The sequence below is a fragment of the Dreissena polymorpha genome, chromosome 4 (assembly GCF_020536995.1).
Source record: "Dreissena polymorpha isolate Duluth1 chromosome 4, UMN_Dpol_1.0, whole genome shotgun sequence".
In the NCBI taxonomy this organism is placed as follows: domain Eukaryota; kingdom Metazoa; phylum Mollusca; class Bivalvia; order Myida; family Dreissenidae; genus Dreissena; species Dreissena polymorpha.
The window spans coordinates 63,785,032-63,811,065 of record NC_068358.1 but is presented as its reverse complement, the minus strand read 5'-3'; the positions used below and the strand labels follow the sequence as shown (position 1 = coordinate 63,811,065).

The following is a 26,034-nucleotide window of genomic DNA, read 5'->3' as shown; positions in this document are numbered from 1 at the left end:
CTGGGCCATTAGGCTTTACATTTTTGCAATACAATTTATCTATGAAAAGGACTACAGAAATGCCAGGCCGCTCCGCAATGCCTTTCAGCCCAGCGTTATCACTGTGCTTGATTTTCCAAATCAGGGGTACCCATGTGAGTTAATTTCAAATATTCACCTTTTTTCTGCTTGTTTTAGCTCTTAAATAATGAAGACATTAAATACTTGGCACAACTTTTTTTTATCTAACCCAGTGCCAAGTGAGGTGACTTTCTCCTGTGCCTATATAAACACATCCTGTGGAAAGGCATAAACACCTTTTTGTATATTTTTCAATTGACAATTATACCTTAACAGAACAACATTTCAAGTTGTGTTATTTGACGTGTTTGATTATGGTGTATACAGGTACATTAATTTTTCCCAATCTTTGACATATTTTTTTAAAATATCATTTTTCCAATTCCTACACAAATCTTTTTAACATGAGGAGAGGGCAATTAAGGCCAAAAAGCACTCATCTGAGTTCAAGGTATACCTATTGTTGAACACATTTCTACGGTGGCATAGAGGTGACATTCACTTCTCTTTTTTTAAATTGCTCTCCTCTTTTTTCTATCTCGTGGCCACGAGTTAGCTATGTCGTGGCCACGAGATAGAAAAAAGAGGAGTGCAAAACTAAATAAAAGCGGCGTACAATTAAAAAAAAGAGCGGTGCAGTAAATAAAGGCAGAGTGCATTAAACAAAAGAGGAGAGAATTTTCGCTATCTCGAGATCCCGAGTTAGTCAGCCAATTAAATTTTGCGTAACATGTGTAAATATTCTGTACGCATATATATAGCTGGTCAAAGCAGGCAAGGCTCTGATATAACATAACAAACTACTATTAGTACTACTATTACTACTACTACTTGTAACTGCTGTTGTTGTTGTTGCTGCTGTTACTACTACAACTACTACTACTACTACTACTACAACTACTAGCAACAGCAGCAGTAGCAGTAGTAATAGTAGGAGGAGGAGAAGGAGGAGGAGCAGTAACAGCAGTAGCGATAGTAGTAATAGTAGTAGTAGTAGTGGTAGTAGTAGTAGTAGTAGTAGTAGTAGTAGTAGTAGTAGTTGTTGTAGTAGTAGTAGTAGTAGTAGTAGTTGTTGTAGTAGTAGTAGTAGTAGTAGCAGTAGAAGTAGTAGTAGTAGTAGTAGTAGTAGTAGTAGTCGTAGTAGTAGTAGTAGTAGTAGTAGTAGTAGTAGTAGTAGTAGTAGTAGTGACAGCAGCAGCAACAACAACAACAGCAGCAGTAGTAGTAGTAGTAATAGTAATAGTAATATCAGAGCCTTGCCTGCTTTGACCAGCTATATATATGCGTACAGAATATTTACACATGTCACGCAAAATTTGATTGGCTGACTAACTCGGGATCTCGAGATAGCGAAAATTCTCTCCTCTTTTGGTTTAATGCACTCTGCCTTTATTTACTGCACCGCTCTTTTTTTAATTGTACGCCGCTTTTATTTAGTTTTGCACTCCTCTTTTTTCTATCTCGTGGCCACGACATAGCTAACTCGTGGCCACGAGATAGAAAAAAAGAGGAGAGCAATTTAAAAAAAGAGAAGTGAATGTCACCTCTATGCCACCGTACATTGGTTTTAACAACTTTTTTGATCCATATTCAAACATTGCCTTGATATTGCAAAGATTAACATTCTGCCCAGGTTTCATCAAGACTGAGTCGTAAATGTGATTTATAACGTGGGTTTTGTAAGATTTAAACTAGTGATAAAATTTTTGGAAGCACATGACCCAGATTCAAACTTGGCAAATATATTGTCCAGATAAAAAAATTGACCAAGTTTCATAAAGATTGGATTTAAAAAGTGGCCTCTATATGTGGTAACAAGCTAAACGCTAACGGCAAACAAAACGCAGGGCGCTAGACATAAGGTGATCACAATAGCTCACCATGGGCACTTCGATGCTTAGGTGATTTAATAAAACATTCCATCCCACCACCAACAAGACCCCTTCGGTGTGGCCAAAAGAGTTTTATGGTATTTTGTATCTAAGTCTATATTCATAAAGTGACCCCAGGGGCATAATCAGATTTGCCCAAAGATGCATGATATGAACAAGATTAGTACAGAACAGTGACCTGTCCTGTAAGAGAAGATTTTGCTAAGTCATTTACCAAACAAGGCTCATAGGAATCATGTGAGCACTTGCTAATATTGAATGACTTTTTTCCTTCAAAATATAAACATCACTGAATGGAAAATTCAATGATTATATTTAACAGAATTTTTACAGTGATTACTATTGAAAGTATTGTAAATTCATTACAATTAAAATCTTGACTTACAAGAGTTTTAACCTTATTTAGAGGAAAAATTTATGTGCATGATAAATAAAAATATCATATTTGGTGGAAAATGTATTGCATTAATGGAAAAAAAAGCCCATTATCAACATCAAGAAGCTTCCGTAGCACATACATGTAGTAAGGGCTAGCGCTTGGCCAAAATTTCTTTGAGCCTGGACCAGTTTTGTTTTTCGGTGTGGGAAAACTGGTTTTGAAATGATAATTTATGCTATCACCTTTTTTATATTTCTTTTAATGAAAACAAGGGCATATCACATATCATAATATAACATACAGTTTTCAACATATTAAACAATGATTATGGTACTTGTCAAAGTACGAATATATTTAATTTTATACATGAACATTTAACAGCGGTGTATATTGTCCCAAATTTAAAATCCGGGGGTCTTGGGCCGCAGGAGCCCAACAAGAATAAAGGGCACAGCATTCCACCAGTCCCACACACAAGAGCCCTTACTAATTGTACTTTGTTATAGTCTTTTCAATTGCAATTTCTGGTGAATACAATTCAAAATATTATAAACCACACCTTCCGTATCATGGCATGTGTATTCGTCATTCAATTTTTTATATAAAAACCAGTTAAATATTCAGTCGATAATCGGCAGAATGGCGTAACATCACCGACACAGTCATAATTATTTAATTATCATCCTTTAATTCAGATCTTTAGTTGGTAGAAAGGTATAAAGTGATCAGCTTAGAAATTATTTATTAATCGTTACACTTCTTTTCATTAAATGTTTATCTTTCAATACTTAACTTTTGCCATCGGCCGCTATATTGTAGGCAGACGACAATATCAGCTGTGTATTCCAAGTATAAAGTGTCTGTGCATGAATGACCCAATATTACCCGATAGCTCCACCCATTCTTACGTTTTATTCATAAAAGTCATCTCCTGTGTATTAAAGCAAACTAAATGTTGATAGGCCAGCTACCATGTGCGCTTCAATAACAATAAGGTCAAGAGATGTCTCATATTCTGGTGCAGATCGGATTTCTTTTCTTGTTCAAATTGCGAACATTTACATTGAAACAAAGAAAAAAATATAGAAAACCAGTCCAGATTAAAATGGCGGATGTTTTTAATGAAATTTTACAAGATTCTAAACATTTTCGCAAATCAGATTTTTCTTGAGCAATATTCGCAATATTTTGGCAAATGGCTCACATGGCGAACAACAGTGCGAGCCCTGAAAGTAAATTTGACTACTTAATAATAAAGTCTAATGTTGTTTTTTTTAATCCTTAAGCAAACTACCTCAGACAAACTGTCTGACATAGACAAGTGGTGCAAATATGTAGGTAAAGATTTTACGTGATTGTTTCCAGGTGTTGGGTCTCTGAAATCAAACCTTAGCCTAACTGTGTTGTAAGCCTATGTAAAAAGAGTGGATTGTAACCTTGTATCGATGTACTTCCGCCCTTCTGGAACATGTGTTCCTAAACATTTTATTTTAAGATATTCTTCGAAATGTGGCTGAACACCGACCCTGGCACCTTGCATAAACCCCTCTAACCACTACGTAGGCCTGATAAGTACACATGTCACAGAAAATAAAATGAAATCAGAATGAGCCCAACTCCACATAAGTTCACTCCCAGAAAAAAGTAAGTAGCCTGTATTGTTACTGCTCCCAGAAAAAAGTAAGTAGCCTGTATAGTAACTGCTCCCAGAAAAAAGTAAGTAGCCTGTATAGTAACTGCAGCTGCATGCTCCCAGAAAAAAGTAAGTAGCCTGTATAGTAACTGCTCCCAGAAAAAAGTAAGTAGCCTGTATAGTAACTGCTCCCAGAAAAAAGTAAGTAGCCTGTATAGTAACTGCAGCTGCATGCTCCCAGAAAAAAGTAAGTAGCCTGTATAGTAACTGCTCCCAGAAAAAAGTAAATAGCCTGTATAGTAACTGCTCAGCTTATAACAAAGATTTCAAAAATCACTTGAACATAAACAAGTTTAGGTTGCAGTGGCATAGTTAACATGGCTCTCCTTAGCAATCAAGAGTCTCACGGTCTGTCACCATTTTTGGTGCCTTTTCAATATCAAGTACTGGTCCTTACCAGGAACTTACTCAAGAGATTCATACAAGTGTTAAGCTTAAGATGTACACAATGTACACAGGCTAAAATAAATAGGTTTAAAGGAATTAAGTGGAAAGTCTTTATACTACTATTTGTCTAGTCCAAACGACGTGTTGGGACTTCTAATTCAAGATTTTTCTATAAAGTCATTTGAATAATATATATATTTGAATTAGATTTAATAAATTACATGTACATTAAAAGTTCATTTGAGTACTTTAGTTCTAACTTTATTTCACAGAAAAATATTAACATTTCACAATAAAGAGTAACTAACATTCTGACAAGTACAGATTACCAGTTCAATTTTTTTTAAATATATTTAAGTAAAACAAACAACACAAACTGAGTACTTACAACTTAAGACGACTAAAGAGGCCAAGACTGGGAAGTTTTAATGGCAAAATGAATCCTGAAGTTGTTCCTGATAAACCAGCTACATGTACTGTGCTTGTTTATCCTTTTCAAGCATAGGCAGTTCAGGTGACTTTTAACTTGAAACAATTTGAAATTATATGCCATATCAATTAAGCAATCAATGAGACGGAAAATAGAAAATGAGCTAAGGGAATTTTTTATTACAAACCAGCACGCACTAATTACTGACAATTAGCGACTGAAGCTTTTAAAGGAGTGTTGTTATGGGAACCATAAATATCAATAATCAAGATGTTGCATTCAATAAACTCTAATGCCTCTAGTGGGAGTTTTGTAAGTATTGATTCATCAGCTCATTGCAATAAGTTTAAGTCCAAAAGTAGGTTGACTGCATGGTCACAATGAGGTTAGGTGATGTGGGCGAGTTGAAAGTGTTCATCGGTAACCTCCATGCAAGAATCAAAGGTTTGTCATGTACAAAGAATTATTTATGTCAGACAAAACATTTTTGTGTTATTAAGAATTTTGACCTTTTGAAGGAGTGCAAAAACTGTCAAAGACATCATCCATTCTAGTATCACAGCTTTGTAGGAAGCATTTTTGATGCTATATGAAACATGTCAATTTCGTTTAATCTTGTCCAGATAGAGGAATAAACAAATAAACAAGAAAACCTCTTTATACCTTCCAGCATCTGTAGATGCTGAGAGCATAATACACATTAATGCCATTATTATAATCTGATCGATTTAAATTGGATGGTCTAAATATAGTGAACGCATTTGTTGTAAAATTGCTAAAAGCTATCTATTTCGATTAACAACTGAAGTTACATGTAAAAGGCAAAATATCTACGTCATACTATAATCTGCATTTATTGGAAAATAAAGATTAAAAATAACTTGCATTTATTGCACGGTTTGCCAAAATGTAAAGAATACAAGATGAAGAAAGGTTTGCACCGCAAGCTTTTCTAAGGTAAATAAGTTAAATTCCAGCACACAAAGACACTAGCCTAATATTATATTTCTCCTACAATGTATTTGTTTGCTGATACAATAAAAAAAGTTGTCTTAAATTGTTAAAAACAAAAGCAACAAGAGCTGTCTCCATAGGATGACATATGCCCCAGATATATAAAGCGCTTTGATATAAGTTATGAGCATTTTTCGAAACCTTAACGCATTTTTCGAAACCTAAACGCGGACCCGTAGTTCAAGGTCAAGGTCAAAGGTGTTAAAATTTGTGTGCATAGGGAAAGGCCTTGTCCACATACACATCCATACCAAATATGAATGTTACAACTGAAGCAACATAGAAGTTTTGAGCATTTTTCGAAACCTAAACGCAAAGTGTGATGGATAGACGGACAGAAAGACAGACGGACAGTATGATCTCTATATGCCCTTCTTCGGGGGCATAAAAACTGATTGAATTGACTGAATATAACCTTGCATAGTGATATTTAAATTGCTGGTTATCTTTCCTGTGGTTACGCCACTAAAATATCCTAAAGAATTCGATGCAAGAGCTAAGTAAGTCATGACAAAATATTGCTATAAGTTTTGATTCAAATTTAACTAGAAATGGCGTGGCAGAGGCCGACGCGTATCCCCACGCCGCATGTTTGACCCAGGGGCGCCCCAGGGTTGGTAATGGGGCCATGCATAATTGAGATTGACCGTATTGTCATAAGAGATGTTCAGTATCAATTTGAAGTAAATGGGTGTAGAAATGAAGAAGTTAATGTAAAACAAGAGCACCGCATAACAGTGCCACGCTCGGCTGAAAAAGCTTGTCAGATTTTTTTTTTTAAGAGGTGACAGTGACCTTGACCTTTGACCTAGTGACCCAACAAGAGATGTGTTTGTCAGAAACAAAATGGCCCCTACTGCGCCGCATTGAAATAAAATTTCTATTTATAATTTGGCAGGTATAGAAATCATCACCCTTTAAAGGTTATTATTTCCCTTGAATTTTGTCCAATCCAACAGGGGGGGGGGGGGGTGTCTCACAGTCAATTATGACCATGTCAGACATCACTGACAACCAAGGCCTGTGGTTTAAAAGAGATCATAGCCAGAGACCATAGTTTATCATGTATCTATAAGTCCACAGGTATGTAATGAACATCAAAGAAATGATAATTATATCATTTAAAAAAAATCTCAAATCAATCATTTGGATTATAAATAATTTAAATAATAAATCTGTACAGCGACTGTGAAAAGAACTTCAATTCTTGGTAAGGAAATATATAATATGAGATTTATAATTATATAAATTACTTCCCTTGAAAATAATTGTCTGTAACAAATCTCTATTTTTAGTAGCAAATAATTAAAAGCCACTACCGTGACTGTAGATTCACCACTCAAAATGTGCAGCTCCATGAGATACACATGCATGCCAAATATATAAAGTGGCTATATTCAATATAAATAATTATCTCCCTTTAAAGCTTATTACTTCCCTTAAATTTGTATTTTATACCATAGACCGTAAAGGATGGCCTTGACCTTTTACCACAATGTGTTTGTCAGAAACACAATGCCGCCTACTGCGTCGCTTTGATTTATTTAACAAAAATATAAACGTGGGCAGGTCAGATAACTATGTCCATTTAGAGCTTATTACTTCCCTTGATTTTGTTTTTTCGTCCCTAGACCTTGAAGGATGATGTTCACCTTGAAATTTTACCACTCAAAATGTGCAGCTCCATGAGATTCACATGCATGCCAAATATCAAGTTGCTATGTTCAATATTTAAAAAGTTATGGCCAATGTTAAGGTTTTAGCACAACGCCTACGGCGGACGTCGGACGACGAGCTGGTTATGACAATAGCTCGGGTTTTCTCCGAAAACAGCCGAGCTAATAACCTAAAAAAAATAAGTGAAAATCTCTGACCCATTTCCACCCCAACCACCATAACTTTCGACCCAAGGGTCAGATGAAAATTCCAAACAGTGCACTGTGGCACATACGGTATGCTCTAAGCTACCATGTGTGTAAGTTTCAAAGTTCTAGTGCTAATAGTGTAGGGGGAGATAGTGGCCAGGAAGGACAGACGGACGGACAGACGACGAAGATGACCACATAATAGATTTCAAAATCTAAACGCGGACGCTAAGTTCAAGGTCAAGGTCACAGTGGTCAAAAATTTCATGCGCACAGAAAGGTCTTGTCCAGATACACATGCATACCAAATATGAAAGCAATATCTGAAGGGACACAGAAGGTATGAGCCTTTTTCGAATCACGTTTGCAGATTTTGAAACCTGAACGCTGACCTCAAGCTCAAGGTCAAGGTAACAGGAGTAATTTTTTTTTGATGCCCATGGAAAGGTGTTGTCCAGATACACATGCATACCAAATATGAAAGCAATATCTGAAGGGACACCGTAGTTATGAGCCTTTTTCGAATCGCGGTTGCAGATTTCAAAACCTGAAAACTGACCCAAAGTTCAAGGTCTACTAGGTCACTGGGGTAAAAAAATTATGCGCATGGAAAGGTGTTGTCCAGATACACATGCATACCAAATATGAAAGCAATATCTGAAGGGACACAGTAGATATGAGCCTTTTTCGAATCGCGGTCGCAGATTTCAAAACCTGAAAACTGACCCCAAGTTCAAGGTCAAGGTCATAGGGTAAAAAATTGTGTGCGCATGGATAGGTGTTGTCTAGATACACATGCATACCAAATATGAAAGCAGTATCTGAAGGGACACAGTAGTTATGAGCCTTTCTCGAATCGTGGTCGCAGATTTCAAAACCTTAAAACTGACCCCAAGTTCAAGGTCAAGGTCAAAGGGGTAAAAAATTGTATGCGCGTGGATAGGAGTTGTCTAGATACACATGCATACCAAATATGAAAGCAGTATCTGAAGGGACACAGTAGTTATGAGCCTTTCTCGAATCGCGGTCGCAAATTTCAAAACCTTAAAACTGACCCCAAGTTCAAGGTCAAGGTCAAAGGGGTAAAAAATTGTATGCGCGTGGATAGGAGTTGTCTGGATACACATGCATACCAAATATGAAAGCAATATCTGAAGGGACACAGTAGTCATGAGCCTTTTTCGAATCACGGTCGCAGGAAAATCTTTGACCCGGCCCCACCCCAACCCCCATTACTTTTGACCCAGGGGTCAGATCAAAATTCCAAATAGTGCACGGTGGCACATATGCTCATAGCTACCATGCGTGTAAGTTTAAGGTTCTAGTGCTTATAGTGTAGAAGGAGATAGTGGCCAGGACGGATGGATAGATAAACGGACAGACGCCTGAGATAACCACAATATCCCCACGCTTTTCAAAAATCGTGGGGATAATCAGCTTCTAAAAGTAAAATACACACTAAGTAGAAAGCAGAAGGTTTTGTTTAAACTTATATTTTTGTTTCATCAAGACATAAGACCAAACACAAAATGGCCTCAAATTTCAACTTTTAAAACGTTAACCCATAAGTCAAGCATACACTCCTGCCAATATTGTTAATGTAAGTCTGAAGAAAACTCTTCTTAAACTCTACTTTTGACACACTTTTAACTCACTGGCATAAAAATCCAACCTCTGTACTGCATCTTGCTCTGTTCTCCAAGTTATTTTATGGATTAAACTCAAAATAGTTTATTTTTGTAAAGTTTTGTATTCTTTCATATATGAGTTCAAAATATGCAGAAGACATTACAGCAGGGATCATATTTTTTTTGGTTTTGTCGGTCCTAGACCGATTGAGGTCTTGAAAGACCGATTGAAAATCCCAAACAGTCGGTCTGATTCTGTTTGCTAAAATTCCCATGTCATGAAATCGATTACACAGTCTCTACTGCAGTCTCTAAACCTGTCAGGTTTTTTATTATTTTGTTGAATAATCCACGACCGAAAGTTTAGATGCGTGGTTTCAAATCATTTAATCCCTACGCATCTTAACTATCGGCCGTGGGTTATTCGACTACAAACTATAACGTACATGAATTATTTCTTTACGTTTTGGTTTTGTTATTGTCAGTAACAAACGTACGCACAGACATTTGTTTGGTTCAATGCATGTTTGTAAGCTTTTATCGAGTTGACAACGATTTAAAACATCGGTATAGATTTACACAGACTAATAACAGTCAGATAAAACAACACACGAAACAACAAATGTCATGAAATAGCAAATGATAAAACAAATTGAGACTCGTATGTTCCGTTTAAAAATAATGCCTAAGGGAACTTTTACATTTATTATACCATCTTCATGAATAGCAAAATCAATGGTATATATTTTAACGTAATTTGTCATGATTTCGGATATAAATTTTCGGACACTTTCTCTCCATTAAAATCCGGACCGACTGATGTTGCGGGAAAATATGATCCCTGCATAACAGATATATTTTTTTATAGCCATCCTTCTCTTTTATGTGAAAACAGTATGTGTAAGCGTTCAATTCTTCGCGGATAGACATTCTCTGATCAACTATTAAAGGAACAATCTATTCATCAAAGAAATTGCCCTTTAAATTCTAGTCAATTTCCATTGTAGAAGAACAATTCACCAACATTATTTGATTTAAGACTCTTTAAGGTCATTGTCACTGTTCTCAATCTGTCCATTGTTAACAAAACAAATTGTGTAATTCAGACATAGCACATGCCACATTTTAAAGAAATAAAAAATGCATTCTCACCGGTTTTATTCAAGCCATATATTCCAAAATTTGTATTCACATTTTACAATAATACTCCATCCTACATGTAAGCACAAACATATATTTATATTAGGGATGCAAGAGGTTACAAAAATATTAACCGGTTAACCTTTTCCCGTAATCGGTTATTAACCGGTTAACCGAAACACCATAAATAGTTAAAATGATTTAGAGTACGTAAAAAATGTCATACCGCTCAAACCGTTCTGTAGAAACAAAAGAAATTTCAAATTTGAAATCGCTTTCGTTGATAACAAGCCAGTTTCGTAATAATATGTACTATACAAATTATTTTCATAATTTTGTAAATGTATGCTATATATTTTATTTATTTTTCCTGCGTAAATGCATAGGAGTAAAAAATTAAAGCACTACACATTGTTTTTTTTTACATGTTATTAACTTATTTTTGGTTTGGCCGCTTATATTACGTTCGCGTCGTATCCCTCACAAAAATGGCGTGTTCCTTTGTTCATTCTGTTATAATTTTTGAAACTCAAATTGGCATAATATAGAAATGTTTATCCCTTTCAATGCGACGTAAAATGGGTTATGTGTGTTCAACGAATCCGCATCTCTTCTTATTAGATAATTGCATATTTTGTTGTTTGCATTTTAGCGTTTGTAGCCGAAGTTGTATCGTTTGATTTTCATTATACAATATTAAAAATTGCGTAACATAAAGGACACAAATGCAAATTAAATTAATTTTGAACGAAATGTAAGTTGAATAAATAATATAATCAGTACATTTATTTAATAGCGAAGTAACTAAGTATTATGATCTCAAATACTGATAGTTACCAATGTTTGTTAACGTACTATAGCGCGCAAATTTTACGCAATACTTAATTTAACGGGTTTATTTTTTAGATATTTTTAATTGATGTTTAATTATTTAATTAGTTAATAATTTGCTTTCCTAAGTAAAACTTGCATCGGACGGTAATGGTCGAATCGTTGTACGTACATTATCATAATGATATTAAAATTTGATAAACAAAAACAACGTTAACTCGTAAAGATTGTAACTACGAATGCAATTCTTCATAAAATTGTTAGTTATAAAAATGGTATTTTTGCGAGCAATCAGTGTTGGGTATTGGTTAACAAAACATCAAAATAAGCCGTCCAATATCTCAACTGTTTTTCATCGCGAGTTCAATAAACGTGTCAATTACGTCTTCGCTAATAGCTCCCACTCACCGCAGTTCGCTAGTTAAATTTTAGCGAGTCAAAAGACCAACAGTGTCAGTTTTCAAAACGTACCCCCTATTTGTTATCACAAAGGTATTTATTAATTGCTTTATTACTTTGATTGTTGACACGTTATTTATTACCGGCGATGGCGCGGCATGTTGTTCTTACTAGTCGCCAGCACAAGTTGGCAGTATGTCACGCGAAAAATGCAAACTCGTACAAATTATTCCATGAAAAAAAACATATTCAAATATTTTTTCCCAGGTTAACCTTTTCTGGAAAATGTAACTGGTAAACTGGTCGTTTCAGTAGGTTAACCTCTTGCATCCCTTATTTATATTTAATTTGTTATTATGCGACAGTGTTTCAAAATGCCCAGACACTTGTAACACTGAACGAAGCAATCCAGTGATAACATCAGCAGGCAAACGCATGCACTAATTAATTGGCGATTTGATTTTAAGTCAATTAGATAATTAATAGAAATAATGCTTTTGATTTATAACTTACAGATATTATTCATATATGGTTCATTGAAATGCATTAATTCCATGCATGTATATACATGTATTAAATTCTAGAACAAATGAATAAAGATGAAGATAACATTTTAACAAGTTAAATTGTCTATAAGTCTTACCTGCTTTTGACCCTTAATTGTTAATGAAAGGCAAAAAAATTCTCACGCATTGGGAATGTCTTATTGGCCAAGAAAAGAAACATAAAATTTGAAGTTGAAGTTTTGTAAGAAAAGACTACTACCGGTACATTGTAAGAGTAAGACATACCCTTACCATTCAACCATAAAAACAATGTTATCAACAGAACTTGCGACTTTAACTTTTGATGAATGTAACGTGTTACCATTTTGTCAAGTTGTTTTCAAGCTTCTGTAGAAGAAAGGTAAAAAGTCACCTGTATCAAGAATGGATAAAAAAACAACAGCTGCAGGGAGCCCGACGGCCCCAAGAAACAACAGCTGCAGGGAGCCACACGGCCCCAAGAAACAACAACTGCAGGGAGCCCCATGGCCCCAAGAAACAACAACTGCAGGGAGCCCCAAGGCCCCAAGAAACAACAACTCCAGGGAGCCCCAAGGCCCCAAGAAACAACAACTGCAGGGAGCCCCAAGGCCCCAAGAAACAACAACTGCAGGGAGCCCCAAGGCACCAAGAAATAACAGCTGCAGGGAGCCCCAATGTCCCAAGAAACAACAGCTGCAGGGTGCCCCAAGGTTCCTATACCCTATGATTGCCCTTTTAACCAAACATTACTGTATATTGACATAATGAATGATGGGTTAATGAGATTTAGTGCATTTCACAAGCGAATACAATGCTTTATTAAAAGTCTCCAAGAACATAAAATCTAAAACATACACTGCCTACCATAAACTGCACATACATCATATTTATCCCATTTTCACCACGACATTGACGGTATAACACGTTGTGGAATATACTTGCTTGTATTCAACACTGTGGAATATACCTGTCGCGTGCACGGACTACTTTTTAAATGACGTCATGCGATATGCGCTTAAATTAGGTCGATATTGTTTGGTTCATTGATCGAATTTTAAGGTCACCCATTAGAAGAAAATGTGCATATTTTGCAGAAAAAAAATTAATATATATATGTCATATTCACCAAAAGAAATGTTGAAATAAAATATAAAATTACACGCTTTTTGTTTTGTTATTTTTTTATTTATATTTATTTTACCACTGAATGATTTTTCATAATAAACAAAGTCGACAAAACTTAAGCTTCAAAATTATACGACCTTCAACCTTTAAATCTAGTCATATGACATAATTTTTCGCCATCCGTATAATGAATCAGCTGATTGATGGCGTCATAAAATGACATACTTATTGCGTCATTTTCTCCATTTTTTTTGACGATTTATTATAAACGCGACTTATTTCACATGTTTTCTACATGTACTGTATGTCGACATATCTGAATTGTCAATTGATCACATTTTCCTTATTTCGTGTACTGTGCATTGTTTTTAACCAAAGCATATACTTTTGACATTTAACTTAAATATTAAGAATGTACAACAAGCCATACAGATATTGCACAGTTCATGAATAATCTGCTATGTTTGCTTTCCTATTTAATTCACGTTAGGCATAGAGCTGTGTAAAGTATAAGATGGTAAAAATAGCACCACACTGGAATTGGGAACGTCCCATTTTGTACACGGGTATTTTCTACTCATTTATCTGTTGTGTACTGGAATGTTTTCCATTCTTTGTGGATTTATATATTAAATTATTTTCTCGTACAATAAGGGCATTTACCATAGATAAATAAAACATCGTGCAAGTTTAAACATAATTATGTTTGTATGCAGAATTCTGCAAATGCAACCGAGTTTACCAACGGCTATTATTAGATAAACTGCTCCGGTTCATTTGAACAGCAGTAATGTAGAGTACATGACGTAGCGTGTGACGAAGAAGAAAGTTTATCGCGTTCATAAACTCATTTGAATAAAGTGATAGAATGGCATAAGGGTCTTTATTTAACTAATGCTAAAATAATTATTAAAGACCCAAGATGCAAAATCGTCAATTATTGAGTTAAATGGATTATTAGATGGATTTTAAAGGATAATTAAAGGTAAGATACTAGTTCTTACGTGTTTTGATTTTTGTTTGTACTTTTCAGTCTTTTGTCGTTCCCTGTTCTCGGGGAAATGATTTTAACATGGGCGCCATTGATGCATCGGATCACACACAGCATACCCATAACATTATATAAAAAACACGTTCTGCGCGTCCTTAAATTCGTCGTCCGAAGTCGGAAAACGTATTGCCCTGTATATTTTGTAAAATAAAGTGTGAGTCGTTGCAATTGTCTGTTTTAGTGTTTACTCGTCAAAATTGTCAAGGTCTTCGATAGCTAAAGAAACTTCAGCGTACAGTTTATTTAGTATTGACAGACCTGTACAAAGTCGCGCCAGTCAAAAATCATAAAAAGCGACATTTAAAGTTATGGTAGCCAAAACTAGGTCGTCGATGGTGTACATGTATGTTGACATCGACAGCATTTTGTCAGGAGCAATCGCCGCCATATTGGATTTTGATCATTTTCTTTTGAAAATAAAATGAATTATAGTAAAGTAAAATCTTCTTTTCGCGGTCGTAATGTGTTAAAATTCGCATACTGCGTAAAATTGAATGTAGGCATATGGTGATATTTTTACTTGTTTTACAGTTTGTGTGTGAATTTTTTAAAGACTATTTTGCGTACCAGAACAAATACATGTATATCACTACGCATGGTTACATTTGTTAGATTTTAAGCGCTTTTATGACTGAATTAAAATTATTGTTAAGGTTATTAGATCTATTTATGTTAAATGTCACGTTAATAAATCAAATGGGATAAATAGAATACTAGGATTAGCGTTGAATACAGAGAAGTTTATGTTGCTCGGCTCGAACACCGAAAGCGCTCGTCAAGGCTCGCGCTTCCGGCGTTCTAAGCCTCGCAACATAAACTTCTCTGTATTCAACACTAACCTAGTATTCTCTATATATCTATCATAGCTGATACATGTCATTGTAATTTGTATACACATTCCCATTATCACGCATATACCGTCTAGTGGACACTGTTAAGCAACAGCGTAATATTGTAAAGGCATGATTTGATGGGTACTTGACTTAAAAACAGACAAATCCCTTTAATTTGTCAAGCTTTTGCTTTTTTTTGCACTTAATTACAGAGAACAGAAAAATAAAGCGCAGTCAATTAAACAAGTGATGTGGCGAAAAGGATTTGCGAATAACAGCACAAACGCCTGGATGCACCTAATGTGCCTGGCATAAGACCTGATATATTAACCTTAACAAACAAGAGAGCCATAATGGTCCGAAACAAGCACACCTGAATTTGAGGTAAACAAATCGTCCAAACGTGTCCTGTTGACTACAGCTGTAACGATTCACTCATCATTCGATTCGATTTGCTTTCGATACCAAATGGTCCTATTCGATTATTTTTTTATTCGATTCAAATTAAACTATTTGCTGCTTATTTTGCAAACATTTTTCATGTTTGGTTTGTCCAGGGCATGAATTATTATGAATGACCATCGTCACGTGGTAAACCCAGGAATGCAAATTTTGCATGCGTAGTGAATTGTATATATTTTATATATCAAATGATCAATCTACTTGCGTTATTTATAGCGTGTATATCTTTATGTCACCTATTTTTGCGATGTACTTTGGATTTCACATTGTTAAATTTTTATTACCGAATATACCGAAACAAGGGACAAAATTGTCACAAAACCAGGTTTTCAATAAAAAACAAGACATTTGCAAAAAAATGCAAAAATGCAAAAAAAAATGCAAAAAACTAATTTTTTTTGGGGGGGGATTCTTGGGTGGGATGGTTGGACGGTATTTCAAAAATAAAATAATAAAAATAAATATTTTTAACCATGTTTGAAAAAAACAAGAGATGTGTTTGTCAGAAACACAATGCCCCCTATTGCGCCATTTGAAATTATTATTTTTTTTATTTTTTTTACCTTTGACCTTGAAGGATGACCTTGACGGATGACCTTGACCTTGAACTTCCACCAGTCAAAATGTGCAGCTTTATGAGAAGGCCGCTTTGAAATATTATTTTTTTGACCTTTGACCTTAATGGATGACCTTGACCTTGAAGGATGACCTTGAATCTCCACCACTCAAAATGTGCAGCTTCATGATAACGCCGCTTTGAAATTATTATTTTTTTGACCTTGAAGGATGACCTTGACCTTGAAGAATGACCTTGACCTTGAACTTCTGCCACTCAAAATGTGCAGCTTCATGAGAACGCCGCTTTGAATTTTTTATTATTTTTTTTACCTTTGACCTTGAAGGATGACCTTGACCTTGAACTTCCACCACTCAAAATGTGCAGCTTCATGAGAACGCCGATTTGAATTAAAAAAAAAAAAAATTGACCTTGAAGGATGACCTTGACCTTGAACTTCCACCACTCAAAATGTGCAGCTTCATGATAATGCCGCTTTGATTTTTTAAATATTTTGTTTGACCTTTTGACCTTGATGGATGACCTTGACCTTAAAGGATGACCTTGACCTTGAACCTACACCACTCAAAATGTGCAGCTTCATGATAACGCTGCTTTGAATGTTTTTTTGACCTTTGACCTTGAAGGATGACCTTGAAGAATGACCTTGACCTTCCACCACTCAAAATGTGCTTCATGATAATGCCGCTTTGAAATTTTTTATTTGTTTTTTGACCTTTGACCTTGAAGGATGACCTTGACCTTGAAGGATGACCTTGAACTTCCACCACTCAAAATGTGCAGCTTCATGACAACGCCGCTTTGAATTTTTTTTTTTTTACCTTGAACGATGACCTTGAAGGATGACCTTGACCTTGAACTTCCACCACTCAAAATGTGCAGCTTCATGAGATACACATGCACGCCAAATATCAAGTTGCTATCTTCTATATTTAAAAAGTTATGGCCAATGTTAAAGTTTTCGGACGGACAGACGCCATATATTTGACATTTGACCTTGAAGGATGACCTTCACCTTCACCTTTCACCACTCAAAATGTTCAGCTCCATGAGATACACATGCATGCCAAATATCAAGTTGCTATCTTCAAAATACTGAAAAAGTTATGGCCAATGTTATAGTTTTCGGACAGACAGACACCATAAATTTGACATTTGACCTTGAAGGATAACCTTGACCTTCACCTTTTACCACTCAAAATGTGCAGCTTCATGAGATACACATGCATGCCAAATATCAAGTTGCTATCTTAAAAAGTGAAAAAGTTATGGCCAATGTTAAAGTTTCGTTCGGACTGACAGACTGACGGACAGTTCAACTGCTATATGCCACCCTACCGGGGGCATAAACATTAATTTTTTGGGGTGGGGGTGGGTGGGGGGGGGGGTATAGTGTGAGGGTGTGGTGGTCATTTATTAGATGATCTTTAATTAAAAAAAATATAATTGGGGGGGCGTTGGGGAAGGTTTGGACGGAGTCAATTGTTGTATGTCAGGTAAGAGTTGTTTTGTCATAGTATCAATCAAATCTAATCATAAATAAAGAAGTGATGGCAATTTTAGCAAAATTTAATAATTTGACTATGAGAGTCAAGGTCATTCAAAGGTCAAGGTAAAATTCAACTTGCCAGGTACAGTACCCTCATGATAGCATGAAAGTATTAAAAGTTTAAAAGCAATAGCCTTAATACTTTAGAAGTAAAGTGAATCTAAACACAAAATGTAACCATATATTCAAAGTTACTAAGTCAAAAAAGGGCCATAATCGGTAAAAATGACAACCAGAGTTATGCAACTTGTCCTTTACTGTCCCCTTATGATAGTTTGCGAGTGTTCCAAGTATGAAAGCAATATCTATGATACTTTAGGGATAAAGTGAACCTAAACACAAAACTTAACCAAATTTTCAATTTTCTAAGTATAAAAAGGGCCCATAATTCCGTCAAAATGCCAGTCAGAGTTACATAACTTTGCCTGCACAGTCCCCTTACGATAGTTAGTAAGTGTTGCAAGTATGAAAGCAATGGCTTTGATACTTTAGGAAAAAAGTGGACCTAAACACAAAACGTAACCAAATTTTCAATTTTTTAAGTATAAAAAGGGCACATAATTCTGTCAAAATGCCAGTCAGAGTTACATAACTTTGCCTGCACAGTCCCCTTATGATAGTTGGTAAGTGTTGCAAGCATGAAAGCAATAGCTTTGATACTGAAGGAATAAAATGGACCTAAACACAAAACTTAACCAAAATTTTCAATTTTCTAAGTATAAAAAGGGCACATAATTCTGTCAAAATGCAAGCCAGAATTATCTAACTTTGCCTGCCCAGTCCCCTCATGATAGTAAGTAAGTGTACCAAGTTTGAATGCAATAGAATTGATACTTTATGAGAAAAGTGTACCTAAACGCAAAACTTAACTGGACGCCGACACTGACGCCAAGGTGATGACAATAGCTCATAATTTTTTTTCAAAAAATAGATGAGCTAAAAATGTGTTTGTCAGAAACACTATGTCCCCTTCTGCGCCGCTTTTATTTTTTTATTTTTTTGACCTTTGACCTTGAAGGATGACCTTGACCTTTCACCACTCAAAATGTGCGGCTCCATGAGATACACATCCATGCCAAATATCAAGCTGGTTACATCTTCAATATTGCCAAAGAATTCATAAAATGAGCGATTTTGGGCACATATACTTGACCTCTGACCTTGAAGGATGACCTTGACCTTGACCTTTAACCACTCAAAATGTGCGCTCCATGAGATACACATGCATGCCAAATATCAAGTTGGTATCTTCAATATTGCAAAAGCATTCATAAAATGAGCGATTTTGGCCACATATATTTGACCTCTGACCTTGAAGGATGACCTTGACTTTTCACCACTCAAAATGTGCAGCTCCATGAGATACAGTACAGCCAAGGCGGAACAAACATATTTCGCGATCCGCGGCAGCAAGGCGAAACAAGTCAATGCCGCATCAGCTGTTGAAGCCGCGTAAGTATGCGGCGGCAAGTCGAATTTCGCCGCGAAGCTTCGCATCTGTCCGCCGCGGCATGCTGAGGCAAGCCTCTATCCGCGACATGACGCCGAGTTGATCCATACATGTATCATAAAATTAACAATCTTTTTTAATTGATTAGTTGTTAAAAAAATTAAAAGAACATTTATAATAATATGTCAAATCATAATATTTAATGTGCACGGATTCAAAATAAAATAGATAACATAGTTAATAAAAAAGCGTGCTGTTGTGTTTTTAGTGAGTGCATTCCCGTTTATAAACAAATTGTTGTAATCCTGAAAATTTAACAAAAATCGAAGTCATCAAAACAAAACACGATAATCAAGGGCATGTATTAATTCAATTATTATTTTATATTGAAGTGATATTATGGGCATTTTTCACTGTTGAATTGAACTGAAAAGAATAAACAGGTCAAAACAGTTAGTGAAAATGTGGTTACTGACAATTAGCTGCAACTCATATTGCTACCGGCTGTTTATAAAATAAGATAATTTTTATGACTGGACAGTCTTCTAAGCGGAAATGATCCGTAAAACAAAATAGTGTCTTTGTGTCGTTTGAACGAATAAATATGAAAAATAGTTTGTTGAAATGTGGTTACTGACCAACTATCTGCAACACATCTTGCTACCAGTTGTTTATAAAAAAAATTTATTATAGTCGATATTTTACATGACTTATCCAGTCCTCTAAGAAAAAAGGATCCGTAAAACAAAATAGTGTCTTTGTGTCGAATGAACGAATCTGCACTAAACCTAGATTTACATCGTAAATGGAATAATTTCTGTCATCAGTTGTCAAAGTACGGTTGATATTCAAATGCATTATTTTCATCTTTCCGGGATATTGTTTTAGTATGTTGATGCTGCATGTACAAATATAAGTGTATATAATTTAAAACACAAACAATAAACAACGGTTGCGATAGGCACCTATAAACTGTACGATGCCCATGTTATCACTTTATGACATGAAACTAATAACTATGAAAGTGGTGTAAATCTAGGTTTCCATGCTACACAAATGAACATGTAGATGTACATCTATTCACTTGATCCGCCGCGTACGTATGCGGCGGATTCACTCCACGAAAGTACGCGAGGTTGATACAGGCTCGGCGTTGTTGCGCGGAACGATGCCGAGTGCCGCGACGATTCGCCGCATGGACACACGATTCGGCCGCAGTGTACTAATAATCTTGCCGTGGCGTAGCCGCTTATAATGTTTGTTCCGCCTTGGCTGTACTGTACACATGCATGCCAAATATCAATTTGCTATCTTGAATATTGAAAAAGTTATTGCAAATGTTAAAGTTGGAGCAAACAGACCAACGTACAGACCAACAGACAGGGCAAAAACAATATGTCCCCCACTAAAGTGGGTGGGGGACATAAAAAGTCTGATAAAGGGAGACAACTGCAACTCAAAATGTGCATTGCTACTGATTGTTCATCTTAATTACCCACCTTCTTTCAAAATCAATCTATTTTAAGTCGTGGCCACCTTGACCTTGGAGATATCTACGTAAGTTTTTCGCGCGACACACCGTACAATGATGATGAACAAATGTGCCAAATGATTTTAAAATCTGACAATGAATGACTGTCCATTTAAAGCTTATTACTTACCTTGGATTTGTTTGTTCGACCCCGTGACCTAGTTTTTGACCCGGCATGACCCATATTCGAACTTGACCTAGATATTGTCTAGATACAACTTCTAACCATGTTTCGTAAAGATCGGATGAAAACTATATGAACTAGAGAGCGGACAAGCTTGTTCTGCCCGCCCGCCAGCCAGCCCGCCCACATTCGCCAATCTAATAACCAGTTTTTTCCTTCGGAAAACCTGGTTAAATATGAAATATTAGTGGCAAAATCTACTCGAATGGAATCTCCTCACCTAATATTTATCTACAGTAAATGTTGTATCACAACAATGTCTTTTTATTAGGAAAGATGTAAGTATACCAGGGTACCCAAAAGTATCATTTGAAAATTGGTGTACGGGGAAGTATTCATGTACTTCAAAGTACCCAGGGTACGGGGAAGTAGTACCCGGGGGGACCTTGACCCATTGAGCAAAAATTTGATTCACTAAACATATTTAGTTAAACTTAAACAGAAATTAAACTTGTAATAACTTCTATTTACAATTTATAAGTTTAACAAGTTTCTGTTGTATCTGTTGTTCTTCTTTTGAGCAACATGGGAACATGAAAATGCTCAAGAAATTTATAAACACAAACATTAATTTTGCCTTTTGTTAAATAAATTTCAGCATATACGTTATTATTAAAAGATTTGATAAAATGAAGATCAAATCTTGACCAGTAAGGAATTATCACAGAATCACAGTTTTACCATTTACATATCATAAAACGTCAAGTGAGCAATTAATTAACATACAGTGGATAAGTCATGAAAAATCAATACCTGGTTACATTTTTATGCCATACCAATTTTTTCCAGTGCATGTACATTTCATCATGTCAATTTACAGACCTGATTTACACTGTTTTTCTACAGACACCTGATTAATGTTTGCATCTACAAGTCCTTTTGTACGCATCCACATTGTACACCTACATGTACATGTATGCCAGATAAAACCCATGTTTTAATAAGAGCAAGAAATTGTCCTCTGCAAGGTCATGTTTTACCCAAGGATATCGTGCGTGTGGAAACAAACCATGTGCTACAAATTCTTTGAGTTGATATCCTCTCCAAATAAACTTTGTTTATGGATCTGTGCCTATCCCTTGATATACAGTATAATCATTAAGCATAGGGTTGTAATAGACTGATCCCGGAAAAGCACGAGTTTAGAAAAACCCACTAATCACCCGGTACAAACAATGCTGGTCCATTATATCAACCAATGATAGCTTCCTTTAAGTAATAACGGTTTATACGGTGTTTGATTTTGAAAGGATTATAAATGGGTCATGTTTATTTGTACCAGCAGATTAGTGGGTTTTTCCAAAAAGTTGCCTTTTCCGGGATACATATATTAGTAAGTAATTATTTAGTTTAGGGTAATTGTTTTTATGAATTGCAATCCTCCTCATTGATATATGTATCTACACATTCATGAAGTTTCATGTTGGAATCGTGTAGCGTATCTGAGATATAGCCCTGAAAAGTTCTATCATACAAAAACAACAAAGGGCAATAACCAGGGATCTTTTTTTTTTCGGTTTTGTCGGTCCTAGACCAATTAGGGTCATGAAAGACCGATTGAAAATCCCAAACAGTCGGTCCGATTCTGTTTGCTAAAATTCCCATGTCATGAAATCGATTACACAGTGTACATGCTAACACACCCTAATGACATTCTTATCTCGATTAGGTGTGATAAACCATTCGCTGCAGTCTCTAAACCGGTCAGGACCGGTTTATTGCACGTCAGACCAAGAATCAAAAACTTGTGAACAGCGGATTAAAGACACATCCGAAAAGACGCGTCTGAAAGCACGCGCTGTAACTATGCAAAACATGCCGATACATTTTCCGGTTATATAATTATGAATGAAAGTCGCGGATCTGATTGACAGAACAGCCGAAAGTTATTTTTATGGGCGGAACTTCACATAAAATAGTACACAAGAAAATAATATACATTGTATAAATCTTTAGTAAAACCGTGCTAGAATCGAAATAATTCGTGTACTTTATACTTTGTTGTTGAATAACTCACGACCGGAAAATTAGATGCGTGGTTTCAAATGTTTCGCTCTCGTGATTAAATCCCTACGCATCTTAACTATCGGCCGTGGGTTATTTGACAACAAACTATAATGTACACAAATTATTTCTTAATTATTTGGTGTGTTATTGTCAGTAGCCAACCTACGCACAGACATTTGTTTGGTTCAGTGCATGTTTGTAAGCTATTATCGAGTCGACAACAATTTAAAACATCGTTATAGACTTATGAAAAAGTCTGATAAAACAGCACACGAAACAACAATGAAATAGCAAATAATAAAACCAGATGAGAAAACTCGTTCCGTTTAAAAAAAAAATGCCTAAGGGAATTTTACTTGTACATTTATTATACCACCTTCAAAATCAATGGTATATATTTTAAGGTAATTTGTCCTGATTTCGGACATAAATTTTCGGATACTTTTCCCCCATTTATATCCGGACCAATTGATGTTGCAGAAAAATATGATCCCTGGCAATAACTATTAGTTAAGAAAGTACAGGCTAATGGTTCTTGTGCATGGCACAGATTCCCATTGATTTCTACACACCCATGAAGTTTCATGTTGAAATGTTGTATCATATCTGAGATAAAGCCCTAAAAAGTTCCATCATACAAAAACAACAAAGGGCAATAACTCTTATTTAAGACAGTGAAGGGTTATGGTTCTTAAGCATGGCACTTCTTATTAATACTAATACACCCATGAATTTTCACATTGAAATCTTGCATGGTACATGTATCTAATATATAGCCCTGAGAAAAAAATCATCACACAAAAACCAAAAACAAAGGACAATATAAATTAAAGAAAGTGTAGGGTTATGCTTGTTGAGCATGGCACTTCCCCTCATTGATATCTATACGCCTAAGAAGTTTCCTGTTGATATCTTAAATAGTTTCTGAGATATAGCCTAATTCTATATCCCTCCCCCTTTTGTTGGGGATAATATTTCAATTTACATTGCAGTACATAGAGCACCAGACTACATCGTCTGGCAAGTTTGGTCCTTAAAAAGAGAGGGTACGTGAAAGAAAGAAGAAAAATAGAAATAAAATAAATGAAACGAAGAATTATTTTAGGTGAAAAATATTTTATTTAAATGAAGTTTGATTGATAATTTAATACAATTTGTGTTGATACAATAAATTTATGACAATAACTATGTTGTTTTACCCCACCAAAGATGGAGGGATATAAATTTGGAGTTGCATTTGTTGAATTGATATCCCCCGCCAATTTCAAAATTGTTACAGACAGACGTACTGACGGACAACGCCAATTCTATATCCCTCTGCCTTTAGCAATAATAGTCTAAATGTACAAGAAATTAAGAATGGTTGGTGAACATGGGCCCAACATGTGTGCATCATTAGAATTTTGGGAAAATAAACAACTTACAACATAACATTTTATGCACATACTTTTGGATAAATGAAATGCATTTATTTACAAACAACTTTACAAGTTTCATTGAAATGCACGAAAGCAGTTCCACAATATGCTTCTGGACACAAAAGTTTTCAGGACGAATGGACAACGCCAAAACAATCTTATCCAGATAAAATTGCTGCATTTATTCCCCCTGGGAGCATAATACAAAAGCTTTCTTGCTAAAAGTTTGTTAATTTATACCTTTACCTAATGTATACCTTAGACACTTATCATTTTGTTTTTATTGTGGCATTATGGAAAATTAAATACAAATTAATCAGAACTGCTGATTATTCGTAACTGGGTGACAAACTGTATCTTTTTTTAAGAAGATGTTTTGTTGGTAAATTTGTATTGATTTAGTATGGCTCGATTGGTCATTGTCGTCTCGGTTAATACTAACATGTACCCCGGGTACTCTTAAGTATACTTACATGTACCCCGGGTACGGTAAAATATACTTACATGTACCCGGTCAATATTAGACTGTACCCTAGTTGTATTCCCGCCCAAAATCCGATGTCGTAAAGTGCGCTACCAATTACCTTCAAACAATATTGTTTATCTTAAACAAACTTCTCTTTAAAAAATCAAAATGCTTCTTGAGTATGAGTTTCGATAATATAGAGGAAACTTAACAGACATTTGACATAAATGTGAACATAATTAATTTTAAAAAATAGCCGACAATGACCGATTTAACGTGAAAAATTCCCGGGTACATGTAAGTTTATTTACCGTACCCAGGGTACATGTTGGTATACTTAAGAGTACCCCGGGTACATGTAAGTAGTACCCGAGCCGACAATGACCAATCTAGCTTTAGTTTGTGTATGCATTATAATAAACAACCGGTAACAAAATAAAATAAATTAATAACAACAGTGCCAAACTGTCACAAGATAGGCCCGTTCGAAGGTTTTGGACACCATGCCCAATGCATGAAATGCACTAAGTGATATCGTCACCTCATTTTTGACCCGGCATGACCCATATTCGAACTTGACCTACATAACATCTACACACAACTTCTGACCAAATTAGGTGAAGATCGGATGAATACTTCTTCAATAAGAGAGCGGACACCATGCTTAATGCTTGAAATGCACTAAGTGACCTCATGACCTAGTTTTTGACCCTGCATGACCCATATTTGAACTTGACCTACATATCATCTAGACACAACTTCTGACCAAATAAGGTGAAGATCGGATGAAAACTACTTCAATTAGAGAGCGGACACCATGCTAAATGCTTGAAATGCACTAAGTAACCTCGTGACCTAGTTTTTGACCCGGCATGACCCATATTTGAACTTGACCTACATTTCATCTAGACACAACTTCTGACCAAATTAGGTGAAGATCGGATGAAAACTACTTCAATTAGAGAGCGGACACCATGCTAAATGCTTGAAATGCACTAAGTGACCTCGTTACCTAGTTTTTGACCCGGCATAACCCATTTTTGAACTTGACCTACATATCATCTAGACACAACTTCTGATCAAATTTGGTGAAGATCGGTACTTCAATTAGAGAGCGGACACCATGCTAAATGCTT

General features: G+C 35.7%; 1 long non-coding RNA gene across 1 annotated transcript in view; it reads right to left on the bottom strand.

Annotated features, from left to right (window-relative positions):
- Positions 1-26,034, bottom strand: part of LOC127876320 (uncharacterized) — a 31,674-nt gene that overhangs the window by 5,142 nt on the left and 498 nt on the right. The window lies entirely within an intron of this gene.